This window comes from Corythoichthys intestinalis, chromosome 16 (assembly GCF_030265065.1).
Source record: "Corythoichthys intestinalis isolate RoL2023-P3 chromosome 16, ASM3026506v1, whole genome shotgun sequence".
Taxonomy (NCBI): domain Eukaryota; kingdom Metazoa; phylum Chordata; class Actinopteri; order Syngnathiformes; family Syngnathidae; genus Corythoichthys; species Corythoichthys intestinalis.
The window spans coordinates 39,348,515-39,363,170 of record NC_080410.1 but is presented as its reverse complement, the minus strand read 5'-3'; the positions used below and the strand labels follow the sequence as shown (position 1 = coordinate 39,363,170).

The 14,656-nt window shown below is 41.1% G+C and overlaps 1 protein-coding gene across 9 annotated transcripts in view; it reads right to left on the bottom strand.

Annotated features, from left to right (window-relative positions):
* The window catches only part of elfn1a (extracellular leucine-rich repeat and fibronectin type III domain containing 1a), a 233,279-nt gene that overhangs the window by 135,055 nt on the left and 83,568 nt on the right, over nt 1–14,656 (bottom strand). For 6 of the 9 annotated variants that reach the window (XM_057860886.1, XM_057860885.1, XM_057860883.1 and 3 more), the window contains one exon: nt 6,491–6,646. The exons of the other annotated variants lie outside the window; for them this stretch is intronic. The gene's annotated coding sequence lies outside the window, so the exon portion shown is untranslated. The remainder of the gene's footprint in view (nt 1–6,490; nt 6,647–14,656) is intronic. 9 annotated transcript variants of the gene reach the window in all.

Genomic DNA, 14,656 nt, shown 5'->3' with positions numbered 1-14,656 from the left:
CCATAGCAGACATCACATCAGTACACCAAATCACAATCTTCAAAGCACACGAGTTGCGGGGTTGTTTTCCTATCCAGTGCAAGGAGTCGCAACGCGTGCATATGAAATGATCGGGTGTAGCTTGCTATCTCCTTTCTTGTGTTGCCTTTTTAAAGCCGATGTTTCGGCCCCACGCAGAGAGCACTTGTCATCGCATGGGCAGCAACCCCCCATCTTGTCAGCGCCTTCCAATCTAATGGTGTACACAGTGTCAGCTCCTCACCGTCTAATGGGATACATGCCGCCTGCGTACATATGAACATGTACCGTACTTCGTGGTGACTTAAGATGCATGCATTATGATGTTACAGCGGCGGGCATCATACTTCAACCTTTTATATGGCACTTACGTAACTCATTGACTGTGCCTAGTCAAAATTAGTTAGACGTCTAGTGGTGTCAATGTCACTGAAAGATGAGCATTTATATAGCCAGTCCTCCTAGTTTAAAATAATTGGACTCTGTAACGGGTGTACACAGATCCAAGGGCGTAGGTTTGCGTAGGGACATAACACTACCAACTTTTCAGGATGCTCAAATTATCCCCACCAACTTTTAAGCAACCTTATTTGCATTATAATAATGATTTCAGTAATATAGGTCGTTTAGATTGTCTTTCTATATGCTGTAAGGATAGAATTGATGAATTGATCCTACCATTAATAAGCGAATTACAGTACTTTCATTATTTTCAGACTTACACTGACCCCTTTTCACTCGCTGAATGTGCCAGTCCATTTTTTCCCCTCACACGGACGTCTGATTGGCTAATGACTTGAACCCCCCCACCACCACCACCACCACACACACAGCCCGACAGTAATACAACATGCAGCCTCCCCTGCCCCCTTCAAAGACAAGGGATATTAGAAGTTTTTTTCCGCCAGCAGCAGCCACTGTAAGTGATGTAAAAAGACGTCAATGTTGTGGAGGTGGGGAACGCTCCACTAATTTTGCTACTGCTACAGTGCTTCAAGTCGATTTTACTCACTGAGATTTCTTGAAATAAGAAAAACAGCCATCTGAAAGTAAGCTTAGACTTATTTTAAGCAAAAAGTTTGTATATTTAATCTTAAAAGAAAAACTTGTTTGTCAGAAATGTTCTTAATTCAAGAATATTGTTCAAAACATTATTTGAAAGATTTTTTTTTTCTTGGTTAAGGCGAAAGATGACCAACTTTTAGATGTATGGGCTCAATACGAACAAATAGTAATATTTACTTAAAGTAAGTGGAAGAATCTGACACATTAATCTGTTAATTAGCCTTTAACACTCAAGAAAAAAAAATAAAGAAGAGAAAATTATTTGACTAGATTAAAAAAAATAAAATAAAATAAAAATCAACATGTTAACAACTTACAACTAACAATCTCCGCATTTCGCCAGTCACAAGTTTCTCGCAAACTCCAAACTTTGTCTCTGCTGGTCAGTTACCACTTTCGGCTACATATTTCACTACTTGCCGTTTTTAATCAGCAAAATACGATTTTCTTTTCGGTGCCATTTTGTTCAGCCCGTCTCAGTTGTTATTATTTGTTTTTATAAGTTACTGCAAATGTTGAAACACAGGCCTTGATGTCATCTTGTGGTATTGTGTGAAAATGATATGTGAAATTATATGATAATGTGTTAATAATTTCACAGTTGTTACTCCAAAGTATAAATCACACCCCAGGCAAATCTATGGAAAATAAACAGCGACTTAATAGTCCAAAAAATTCGGTACACACGATGCGGTTTCTTAGCAGACCATGATGCTTTTTGGTTTAGTTCTTGAATGGTCGATTGGTGGGAGAAGAAATTCAATTTTTACCTTTGTATTCATTTAGGGATGATTTGCTTTCAGTCAGTACAACAGCCTTATTGATTTTTTTTTTAATGATAATGATGATATAAGACAAAGACAAGCCGAGCAAATAATTGACAGACAGACTGCTCCCCCCCCCCCCCCCTTTCCAACTGAAGTTAATTTCTAATCCATCTTCGAGCACTGAGGGATCATTTTTTTGAATCGGCGCAAGGCCCCAATTGATTTTACATCTGACGTGAGATGTAAAGAAGAGCAAAGATCATCCTTGTCAGCTCTCTAACAAACTGATTTCCTCCAAACTTTAAAGGATGACTGAGCCACAGCAGAGCGAGAAACCCTATTAATTGATGCCCTTCACTTTGCCGATTTCCTTTCAAAATATAGTCTTATTTTCAAACGACTGAAAAACAAAAGCAACCAGTCAGGCAGCTCGAGGGGAGAGACGAGTACAACAGAGCGTTTTGAAAAGTGGAACATTTTCTTTCACAGCCGGCAGACTCTCCGGCGGCTGCGTCTTTTGAGGAAGATGAGACTGTCGCCTCTCAGAGTTAAACAGCTGATCGGCAGGATGACGTCTGTCTCCACGAGAGGACCGACAATTTTGGCACGATCATTGACGGCCGTCAGCGGCTTCTTCTCGCCGGCTGACACGCGTCCATCAAAGCTGATGATTGACTCGTTGTTGAGCAAAAAAAAAAATGGGAACATCCCGTTTTCTCAGGTTTTAGCTTAGTATGCCAACTCTGCTTTGTCACACAATGTTTGACATGAAGTGCCAGAGGGAACCATGCTGACAAGTGAATTGGTAGATTAGTGTATAGCAGTGGTCCCCAACTATTGGGCTGCGTACCAATGCCGGGCCGCAAGAGAATTATTACCGTTTTAAGCCAGGCGCACAAAAGGCGCCATCTGCACTTAAATATGGAGATCAGAAGCTAACGGCGCACTCTACCTAAGGGTTGCCATATCAGACAGACAGTCTCCAGCCCAATCACATCACAAATATGGTAAATGGTAGGGGTCTAACAGTACATAAAAATCTCGGTTCGGTTCGTACCTCGGTTTTGAGGTCACGGTTCGGTTCATTTTCGGTACAGCAAGAAAAAAAAAATGCAAAATATAAATGTGCTAGTTGTTTATTACACACCTTTGTGCTTTCAAAAATAGGAACATTAGCCTATAGACCCCAATCACGTGACGTCACAACTCCGCCCCCCTGACTGGTGCCGCCATATTGTCCGTCAGCTCATCGTGTTTACATATTACCGCTACGTACATTCCTCCTATTACTGCGTGTTTTTCTGCTTGTCTAAGGAATCACCGCCTAGTAAACGAACCCAAAAACCTTCCTGACAATCGTTAACATTGATTAATCAAAATGGTGAAGGCATGTGTGGCGGTTGGTTGCAGTAACAGAGAAGATAAACGGACATTTTAGTAGTTGCTGTGTGCCCACTGTTAAAAGGGCAAATCTCTAAAGCAGCACGGTTTGTTTATCTCGGTCCATGATGCGTTTGTGTCGACAGCCGTTAGATAGCGGCGAAAACATCAGTATGATGCCAACACGATCGGAAACAACATCAGACGGAGACTACAAAACTCGTCGCCACAGTCGCGCAGCAAGACGGTGAGTGCAACAACAGGTGTTGTGCTGAAAAATAGGACACGGAAACGACTTTCTTGTACCGTGAATATGTATTATTTTACTCTGCTTGCACTAATAAATGTCATACCTGTGTGATTGTCATTGGGATATGGTCCTGAAAACCTGTAGAAAAATACATTTCTGTTCAAAGATGGTTATGTGGCCCGGTCCATGATTTGTTACTAAAATACAGTACTAATATTTTGTGTAATTTAATTATTTCAAACTGATCTTACAGTCGTAAATCCATTACTGTAATGCATCCATGAAAACATTTGATGTTTTCATGTCAATAAAGCATTATAAACAAGCGCTCCCGTCAGGGGGGACATTTCAGGCGGGGCAGCTATTTTTCGGCATACACCGGCCCGTTGTCGATCAAGTTTCATTTTACATTCGTGACAACGGTGACACTCAGCTGACCAAATGTCGGTTTATATTCCGGCCGGTGCCGATTTTGGACTCCTCATTGTGACATAAACTGGAGTATGACTGGAAATTTTGTGGTGTCAGGACGAGCTCTGACTCACGGGATGGGACCGGACGGGAGGAAACATCGGTTTGGGCATCAAATATGGATCTGGCGACTGGATCGACCGAAGCTTTTCCAAATAATGGCTTTTATGCAACTCATCAAATGAGTTTACAGCGTCTGAAAACAACAGGGCTTCCATAATTTGCAAGTGAATCCACTTTTAGAAACTACGATCATTGACAATACGGACACACAATGACGGACAATATGGCGGCACAATACAGCGATCCTGTGATTGTGTGACGTTGGTAATTGGGGTCTATACAAAGCTAGAATTCTGCTCAATAAGTAGCGGGTATTTAAAGATAATCCAACAACAATTTGCCTTTCAGACCCCGCGTATTGGTTAGCTTTCTTTCTGAAAGAAAGAAGGCTAAAGAGAAAAGCAATTTTTAACATGTATTTTACAAATGAAATGCCTCAATGAATCTTTTTTTTCTTATGAACGGTTTTCAAAAGCTTTATTGGTGGATTTTCTCAAGTTAAAGCGCCACACAAAAATTAATAAATTTAATTGTGTAAGCAGGATGTGTGTATTATTCTTATTATTTAATTACAGGTGTTTTAGCTCATTTCAATTTATTTTATTTAAATGGGCTATTATTTATTTTATTATGTGTTTATATTTTACAAATGTGATGTAGTATTCATTTATATTGTATATTTTATGTTGTATAACTTTAGTTCCTATATGAACATTAGTTCCTATTTGTTTTGTTGTGGTAGGAGGGTTTTGTATTGAACACGGGGCCGTGTTGGTTATTATTACAGCAGAGGAGAGAGCAGTAATTCAACAAAGACAAGTCAACTGAACTGGACAAGAGATCTGATGGACTCAAAAAGTGGGTTACTGTTGGGTCTAAAACACCTTCTTCAATTTAGCTGTTGACCCAGCACGAGGTGACAAAGGCAGGACACAAGGAGGCAGAGAGTAGACTTTACCAACTGCAGTTTGGGGGGAGGTCTGAGATCGGGCAACGTGACTAAGAGCGTCTCATCGAATTCTCTCTCAGAGCTCCCCACGCTGCTGACTTTTATTGAGGGCTTGTTGCTGGGCAGAATATAGTTACAACACTGTTGTCCAACGTGGCAGTTTCGATCGGGCAAGTTCCCTATTCTAGTCATTGATTAAATTAACAGTCACACTCATTGATTAAATTAACAGTCACACTCTTGAGCAAGCAAGATAACTTTGTTTTGAACACACATTTGCACTCGAAGTAGCTTGGTGGAAAAGTACTGAGACGTTGTGTGATGAATCAACATATGTGTGTGTATCTATTTATCAGCAGAATGTGAGCAATTGCCGGTAATAAAAATGTAAGCACATGATTATGGGCTAAAACTGTATTCTTCATAATTGCTTGGGAGAGCGCGTATAATAGCTGTGGGAGAGCAAACTTGTATAACCCGCAGAGTATAATGGTCATACAATCAAGCATATCTTACAGTTACGATTGCATATTAGTTTGAAAATCGACCGGATCCCCCGTATTTTTACACGAGTGACTTCCGGTCTGGCCGAGCCTAGCTACCGGTAGTAGTATTGACGAAGGAGCGTCGCGTTTCGCGTCAAATAACAAACTGTGCCGTTTTTTTCGCGTGCGTCGTCTTGAGCCGCTTTTGGGACGCGTCTAACACGCGGCTGCACTGCGACTGGTGTGCATTGGCTGATTGACTTGAAGCCCGCGTTTCACTGCGTTCTCATGGCGGCCACGTTGTCGCACCGTTGACATTTCTGGGTTATACTGTCCTACCGTGTTGGTCCTCATTATAGTAGAGAAGACGGAGTAAATATAATCTACACAAAGAAACTGTAACCCAATCGACTCACAGCCTCGAAAAGTAAGGGTTACATTACGTCAAACTCGTTCGGTATGCCTGCGCTTCGAACCGAGCACCACATACCAAAACGGTTCAATACAAATACATGTACCGTTACACCCTTAGTAAATGGTGTTATACTTGCATAGCGCCTTTCCACCTTTCAAGGCCCTCAAAGCGCTTTACACTATCTCACCATCCACCTACTGGTGACGCAGCACCAGGAGCAACGTGGGGTTCAGTATCTTGCTCAAGGACACTTTCTTGGCGGAGAATCGAACCCACAACCTCTGGGTTGGGGGACAAATACTCTACCCAGACACGCCATGGCCACGCTTGTGAGCCTGGCATAAAAGCCTTTTCAGACGAGCAGTAACAATGCGCAGCTTGCTGCATGGAAACCCATTCATTGTGTATGTGAGCAGGGTCATTCCATAAATACGCTCTCTTGAAATGTCCGAGCATTGGGACACTCGAAAAATGGCTCTCACACCTCCGCGTTCTCGCCGAAGCTAGTAAAGCCCTTTCCGCAGCTGTTAAAATCTTTCCCTTCTCCTTGAAATAGGAAAAGTCGTAGCTTTCTTGTGCATCAATGAAAAATAATGCATTCGTGCTTGGTACAGTAAATAGGCTTACTTGAGTCTAGTGGTGAATGCTGGTCTTTCAGTGAGGGGAAGCTCAAGGTGTGTCCGCCTGAGAGTGCTTTGTGCCGGTGGAGGGGCTCAGCGGCACCCGCTGCTCAGTAGGGAAAGGAGCTAAAGTGCCAGAAGTCAAGTCTCCAAATACAAGCAGCTGCAACAGAAAAAAAAAACACCAGAAATAAGCTTGATTATCACCAAGTATCGCTAGGATGATTATGAAAGATTTTGGTTCATCTCAGAGCAAAAAATTTAAAAAAAATTTTAAAAAGAACTCAAAGCAAATGCAAACAGAACTCAACCAGACATCACAAGGACAGATAATCATTTGGCTCTGTAAGTGTACAGACAGTTGACTTTTAATAGTAGTATTGTGACATTCTGTAAAGACATGGAACTGATCAATTGGTCACTGAGTGCCCTGAACAAGATCTTCTCTACAATGCAATCAGAACCTGGACAACGCGCCTGCCTGGGAAACACTTTCAAGTCTGGATATATGGAGGATAGCTGGGGTAAATGGCTGCCGCTGTGTCTGACCACACTCGAAGTTGAAGACATCGAGGATGTGTATCTTTTTGTTGCGCTGCTGGCTGCGATTCTTCAGCAGGGGCTTGGAGCCCACTTGATTCGTTGGATCATCATGAAAGTGTTGGAAAGCCAAAACAGATCAGTGGAATTGGCCACTACTGCAAGTGCATGCCAGCCTCAACAAGGCCTGTGATGACATATTACAGGTGAAGAATGACCTGGCGGCATCCAACACTGCCACAACCAGAATGGTTAAGGAAAATTACCACGGAGCTGCGCAACCTGGAGATGAATGTTCGTCGGAATGCAGCAAGGAATGAAAAGCATGACGAAGATTAAATCGACGAAAGGGGGTGGCGGAAACGGCCTACCATCGGTCCTCAGCTATTCCCTATCTTCTGGATCGAATCAACTGAATGAACTAACCTCTGAATTATGAACTAATCTACTGGATTTAATCAACATAACAAGCACATCGCTGCGATCAACAAGGACTATGGGGAAAATGAACAATCAAGGGGGCTAATTCTGAACAAAAGTCAATGACATGTACACAAAACAATATACATTTGATCATTTATTGTTGTTTTGCATGAAAGGGTAGAAATTAGGCCATCGGAATGATTCCTCTTCATACACATTGCAGCCCAACTTGAAAACGAAAGCCAAACAAGTACTACATGGGCAATTCCAATGCCTTGAGAGTTTAATGTTAATAGCATGGAACCCCTTGGACAAAATGGTAAATTAACTGGCGTTCATTGTTTAAAAATGACTGATATGGTGATGGTACACTCATCAATGCTCTATTTTATTATGTCCATCATAGACGTAATAAAATCTTGGTCTCATCTGACCAAAGCACACGGTCCTAGTTGAAGCCTGGGACCGTGTGTATTTTTGTGTGAGACCAAGATTGAGCTTTTTGGCAACAAACACTCTAGGTGGGTCTGGCGTGCCACGAGAGATGCGCATGCTGAAAAGCACCTCATACCCACTGTGAAGTATGGGGGTGGGTCAGCGATGCTGTGGGGCTGTTTCGCTTCCAAAGGCCCTGGGAACCTTGTTAGGGTGCATGGCATCATGAATGCTTTGAAATACCAGGACATTTTAAATCAAAATTTGTTGTGCTCTGCCCGAAAGCTGAAGATGGGTCGTCACTGGGTCTTTCAGCAAGACAATGACCCTAAACATATGGCCAAATCTACACAGAAATGGTTTACCAGACACAAAATCAAGCTCCTCCCATGTTCATCTCAGTCCCCAGACCTTGTTTTGTTGGCAAAAGGGGGTTGTACAGAGTATTAAAACCAGGAGTACTAATAATTGTGGCACACATTATTTGATCTCAAATATTTTTTTCTTTATGTGGGATTTTTTCCCCACTGAATGAATGCACTTGTATTGAAGGTTGGATTTTTCTCTTTTTTTCCATTAAGGTCCCATATTATTTGAATTTAAAATATATATATATTAGAAGCTAAAAAACACATCTTTTTCAGGGGTGCCAATAATTATGGAGGGCACTGTGTGCCTAAAGGAGGTGCCATTTTTGGATTTAGGTTGCTAGCATCTAGTTTTTGAAAAAAAGCCCCCTATGAAGCGGCCCTGCGCCCAGTGTCCCGTCAACTGATCGTGAAGTCTATGGGTTCATACAAGACTATGATGGTGGACCTGCCTGGTTTAGACTATGATAGTTGGTAGTAGAAGGCACAATATTTTCTATTATTTATTTTGCAGCACAGTGGCAAGAAGAAATCTCGTTTGCTTCACAGTTTTAATGTTCAGTGTTCAAATCTCAGGTAATACCAATATTTTTTTTGCTATCATTGTCAATTTATGTCAGCGGTAGTCAATCACTCGCTATCATTCACGAACTAGCTTGACGGCTAATGTTTAAAGACATTATTTAAAAGGACATGTCTATAATAAAGATGAATAGCTGCTCCAAAAATTCTTCAAAGAAAACCGCCTGAAGAAAATGGATGATAAAACAGGCAAAGTAGAAAAGTAAGCATTGAACATCCAGCAGAGACAACTGTGTTTTGCTTCAGAAGCTCAGCACGCGGTGCATGTAGTAGACTATTAAAGCTGCCCTCAGTCTGTTGTGGTCAGTGCTCTTCGCTCAGTGGGGAGGGTGGGGGTGGTGGAAAAAGGGGATGCTGGGATACAAGAAGAGGAAGAGACAGCAGATGTGATGCAGGCTGAGGTCTCGAAACACATCCCTCCAGCGGGGGGGGGGGGACAGCAGCTACACACAACCTTCAGCCTCGGGCACCTAACGCTGCTGTTTGAGGGGCCCCAGCAGCCTGTCAACCCCTCGGCCCATCAGTATTACTTGCTTGTGATGCCTTTGTTTACAACCCTGCTTCGAAAATACGCCTGTAAAAACATCCCAGGTGACTCAGAGAGACACAATACATGGGAGGGGCTCCGTTTTGCAGCACGACTTGGTAACGCTCGACATAAAACGCAGCTTTACTGAAACGTCATTCGTAAAACTGAGTTAAGGGTGCTGTAAACCCTCTGGCGACATTACTTACATCTGCAAGTTCCTTAAGAGACATCTCTATCCTGAAAACTGAATTTCCGACAGTCCACTGAGTGTAAAAGCTGCATTCTTTAGATTTTATATCTTATTCTAAGTGACAGTGATGTCCATGTTTAGGTTCTGGTTAGCTTCATGCTGTATTAATTCTGCTCAGTGCAATAAAAATGATGCTTTTTCTACATTTTTTTTTTAAAAAATTGAGTTTCACTTGAGATATATTTCAGTAATATTATCAGAGAGAGTGTCATCATCACAGATGTGATTCGATCGTAAATTCAAGGCCTTCAGCGGCAATATTTACATGAAAGATAATCATTCAACGCCTACCATTGCTTAACATTTACAAGTACGTCGTAGTATACTGTTTTTCACACCTGTACAGTGGAGGGAGAGACCTTAAGTAGACCATAAGTACACTTAAATTAGGGTTCTTTTATTAATTTTTTTGGGTACAATTATGATAGTAAATAAACAGATTACAGTATATTTTGTACTATAAGTTGCACTAGTGAAAAAATGCTAAATGAAGAGGGAAAAAAAACATATACCGTAATTTTTCTGACTATAAACCGCTGCTTTTACCCTCATTTTGAATCTGTGGCTAATAGTCCAGTGTGGCTTATTTGTTGATTTATTTAGGTTAATAGTAGGGCTGTCAAAATTATCGCGTTAACGGGGGATAATTAATTTTTTTAATTAATCACGTTAAAATATTTGACGCATTTAACAGACATGCACCGCTCAAACAGATTAAAATGACAGCACAGTGTCATGTCTACTTGTTACTTGTATTTTTTGGTGTTTTGTCGCCCTCTGCTGGCGCTTGGGTGCGACTGATTTTGTGGGTTTCAGCACCATGAGCACTGTGTAATTATTGACATTAACAATGGCGAGCTACTAGTTAATTTTTTGTTTGAAATTTTTACAAATTTTATTAAAACGAAAACATTAAGAAGGGTTTTAATATAAAATTTCTATAACTTGTACATTTATCTTTTAAGAACTACAAGTCTTTCTATGCATGGATCGCTTTAACAGAATGTTAATAATGTTAATGCCATCTTGTTGATTTATTGTTATAATAAACAAATACAGTACATATGTACAGTATGTTGAATGTAAATATCTGTCTTGTGTCTTTATCTTTCCATTCCAAAAATAATTTACAGAAAAATATGGCATATTTTATAGATGGTTTGAATTGCGATCAATTACGATTAATTAATTTTTAAGCTGTAATTAACTCAATTAAAAATTTTAATCTTTTGAGTTAATAGGTAACACATTTTTTGACAGCAGCGTCATAAGACTGACGTAAGACCGTCATAATTGTGACATAACACTATCGTGGGCATTAATGAATGCTCATGACAGATGTCATTAAGTATAATCTGACAAATTATGTCAGTAACTCCATTTATGTACAGCTCAGATCTTTTACATCTACTCAAAAGTGAGATAATTTCCAAAATGACACAAAATGACATCTGTCATAAGCATTCATTAATGTGTGTGGCAGTGTCATGTCATAATTATGATGGTCTTATGCCAGTTTTATGGCGCCACTGTCAAATAAAGTGTTGCCGAATACCATAACTAATGAAACAAAAAGAACAGTAACTGAGGAAATGAAATCAGAACATGAATATTGATCATTTACATCTGAAGCGATGCATTGCATTAATTGTCAACATGGGTAAACCTCAACCATGAGAGACAGAATGTGGGGAAAACAAAACTGAAAATCACATTGTTTGATTTTTAAAGAATTTATGTGCAAATCATGGCGAAAAATAAGTATTTAGTCAACACCAAAAGTTTTCTGTAACTCTTCACAAGCTTTTCACACGCTGTTGCTGGTATTTTGGCCTATTCCTCCATGCAGATCCCCTCTACAGCAGTGATGTTTTAGGGCTGTCGTTGGGCAACACAGACTTTCAACTCCCTCCACAGATTTTCTATGGGGTTGAGATCTCTGCAGACTGGCTAGGCCACTCCAGGACCTTGAAATGCTTCTTACGAAGCCAATCCTTTGTTGCCTTGGATGTGTGTTTGGGATCATTGTCATGCTGATAGACCCAGACACATCTCATCTTCAATGCCCTTACTGATGGAAGGAGATTTTCACTCAAAATCTCTCGATACATGGCCCCAATCATTCTTTCCTTTATACAGATCAGTCGTCCTGGTCCCTTTGCAGAAAAACAGCCCCAAAGCATGATGTTTCCACCCCCATGCTTCACAGTGGGTATGGTGTTCTTCGGATGCAATCCACTATTCTTTCTCCTCCAAACACGAGAACCTGTGTTTCTACCAAAAAGTTCTATTTTGGTTTCATCTGACCATAACACATTCTCCCAGTCCTCTTCTGGATCATCCAAATGCTCTCTAGCGAACCGCAGACAGGCCTAGACGTGTACTTTCTTCAGCAGCGGGACACGTCTGGCAGTGCAGGATTTGAGTCCCTGGTGGCGCATTGTGTTACTGACAGTAGCCTTTGTTACTGTGGCCCCAGCTCTCTGTAGGTCATTCACTAGGTCTCCCCGTGTGGTTCTGGGATTTTTGCTCACCGTTCTTGTTATCATTTTGAAGCCACGGGGTGAGATCTTGAATGGAGCTCCAGATCGAGGGAGATTATCAGTGGTCTTGTATATCTTCCATTTTCTAATAATTGCTCCCACAGTTGATTTCTTTACACCAAGCGTTTTACCTATTGCAGATTCAGTCTTCCCAGCCTGGTGCAGGTCTACAATTTTGTCTCTGGTGTCCTTCGACAGCTCTTTAGTCTTGGCCATACTGGAGTTTGGAGTGTGACTGACTGAGCTTGTGGACAGGTGTCTTTTATACCGATTATGAGTTAAAACAGGTGCCATTAATACAGGTAACGAGCGGATCCTCGTTAGACCTTGTTAGAAGTTAGAGCTCTTTGAACATCCAGAAACCTTGCTTGTTTGTAGGTGACCAAATACTTATTGTCCACTGTAATTTGGAAATAAATTCTTTAAAAATCAAACAATATGATTTTCTGGGGGTTTTTTCCACATTCTGTCTCTCATGGCTGAGGTTTACCCATGTTGACAATTACAGGCCTCTCTAGTCTTTTCAAGTGGGGGAACTTGCACAATTGGTGGTTGGCTAAATACTTATTTGCCCCACTGTATTATGAAAACCTCAACAAATTCTATGTTTTCCAAAGTAATACTGATATCTTCACACCAAAATACTGACTTGCTGTGTCTTCAGGGCATACCTTTTCAAGACTTCTGCAGGTCATAACAGACATGCCTACCAATTTTCATGTTGCCAAGAGAAATTGGCTTCAGGGGCTGAATTTTCAAAGAATTCTAGGGGGGGCTACTGGAGCCAATTTTAAGCAGGTCAGTCCTGTGTACGAATCCTAAATCTTAAGCGGAGTGAACCACCTATGAAATTTAGTGAATTTTTGAGTCAGGACAACAGAAATTGTGATGTATTTGAAACCAACTACAATGAATAAATTGAACAACACCATGATTATCAATCAAAAAAGCTGGACTGTGACAAGGGGACAAATTTATTAGTGCGGTGATTAGGCACACATCTTTTGTATGGTTGTGGTGGTGGGGAGGGTTATTATTTTGCCCTGACCGAGACATAAAGCTTTATGAATAGCGAGAATAACAAGTTTATAATTGGATCCATTGGGGGAGGATCATTGTCCCCATTAGCACCATTTACGTGCAATCTATTGGACTCAATCTTCCGCTGCCCCCACCTTCATCCTCAGAAATGAACAATTACCTTCTGTAAATTGATTTTTTTTGCTGGTCACATACATGGAGAAACACGCCATCTGTCTCAGCCCGTCGCCTCCTTGACGTGTCGCGCGCCGCCGTGGTAAGCTTTATCTCTTCCTATGTAAAATGCAAGACGAGTCCTTTTTTTTCATGTTTGCTAGCCTCTAATCCCTCTAATCCATTATTTGTCGTGCCAGGGATATGCTCCACGTCTTTGAACCTCAGCGGGCGGATTCAACTGATACGAGCGGTGACGAAGGAAGGGGGAAGACAAAAAAAAAAATAGCGTGACGTGAGTGTGCAGCGGCTATAGTTATCAGACGATTGTCAAGAGCGCCGCGAGGACATCACATCCTGAGGTTTACTTCTTTTCCCTTCAGGGCCACCTCGGATCTTGTGTCAGACACACTTGTGGTACATGCACACACACGTATGCCTATGCCCTGCAGGAGGCCTTAAGCCACAGTCACTCTTCGCGGCCTCACCCAGCGTTATGTGCTGTATAGCAGGCATACATACTCCACACAGATCACTTCATTACATGTACATATACACATCAATGCGATTTAAAGAATATTTCTACAACCCTTTTTCTGTGAGTGAGGGATGTTTATATTCAAACCCCAAAAATTCAGGGGTAAGATTAAAATTTGTTACAGGTAGGGTTGTTCCGATCATGTTTTTTTGCTCCCGATCCAATCCCGATCGTTTTAGTTTGAGTATCTGCCGATCCCGATATTTCCCGATCCGATTGCTTTTTTTAGCTCCCGATTCAATTCTAATCATTCCCGATAATTTTTCCCGATCGTATACATTTTGGCAATGCATTAAGAAAAAAATGAATAAAACTTGGACGAATATATACTGTACATTCAACATACAGTACATAAGTACTGTATTTGTTTATTATGACAATAAATCCTCAAGATGGCATTTACATTATTAACATTCTTTCTGTGAGAGGGTTCCACGGATATAAAGACTTGTGACTTTGTATATTGTGACTAGTGTTGCACCGATACCATTTTTTGGCCCCGATACCGATACCTGGCTAAGCAGTATCAGCCGATACCGATACCATACCGATACCACCCCGTTTATTTATATATATATTAGGGCTGTCAAAATTATCGCGTTAACGGGCGTTAATTAGTTTTTTAAATTAATCACGTTAAAATATTTGACGCAATTAACGCACTAGGCCCGCTCAGACAGATTTAAATGTCAGTACAGTGAAAGGCCAACTTGTTAATTGTGTTTTATGGAGTTTTTCCGCCCTCTGCTGGCGCTTGGGTGTGACTTGCAT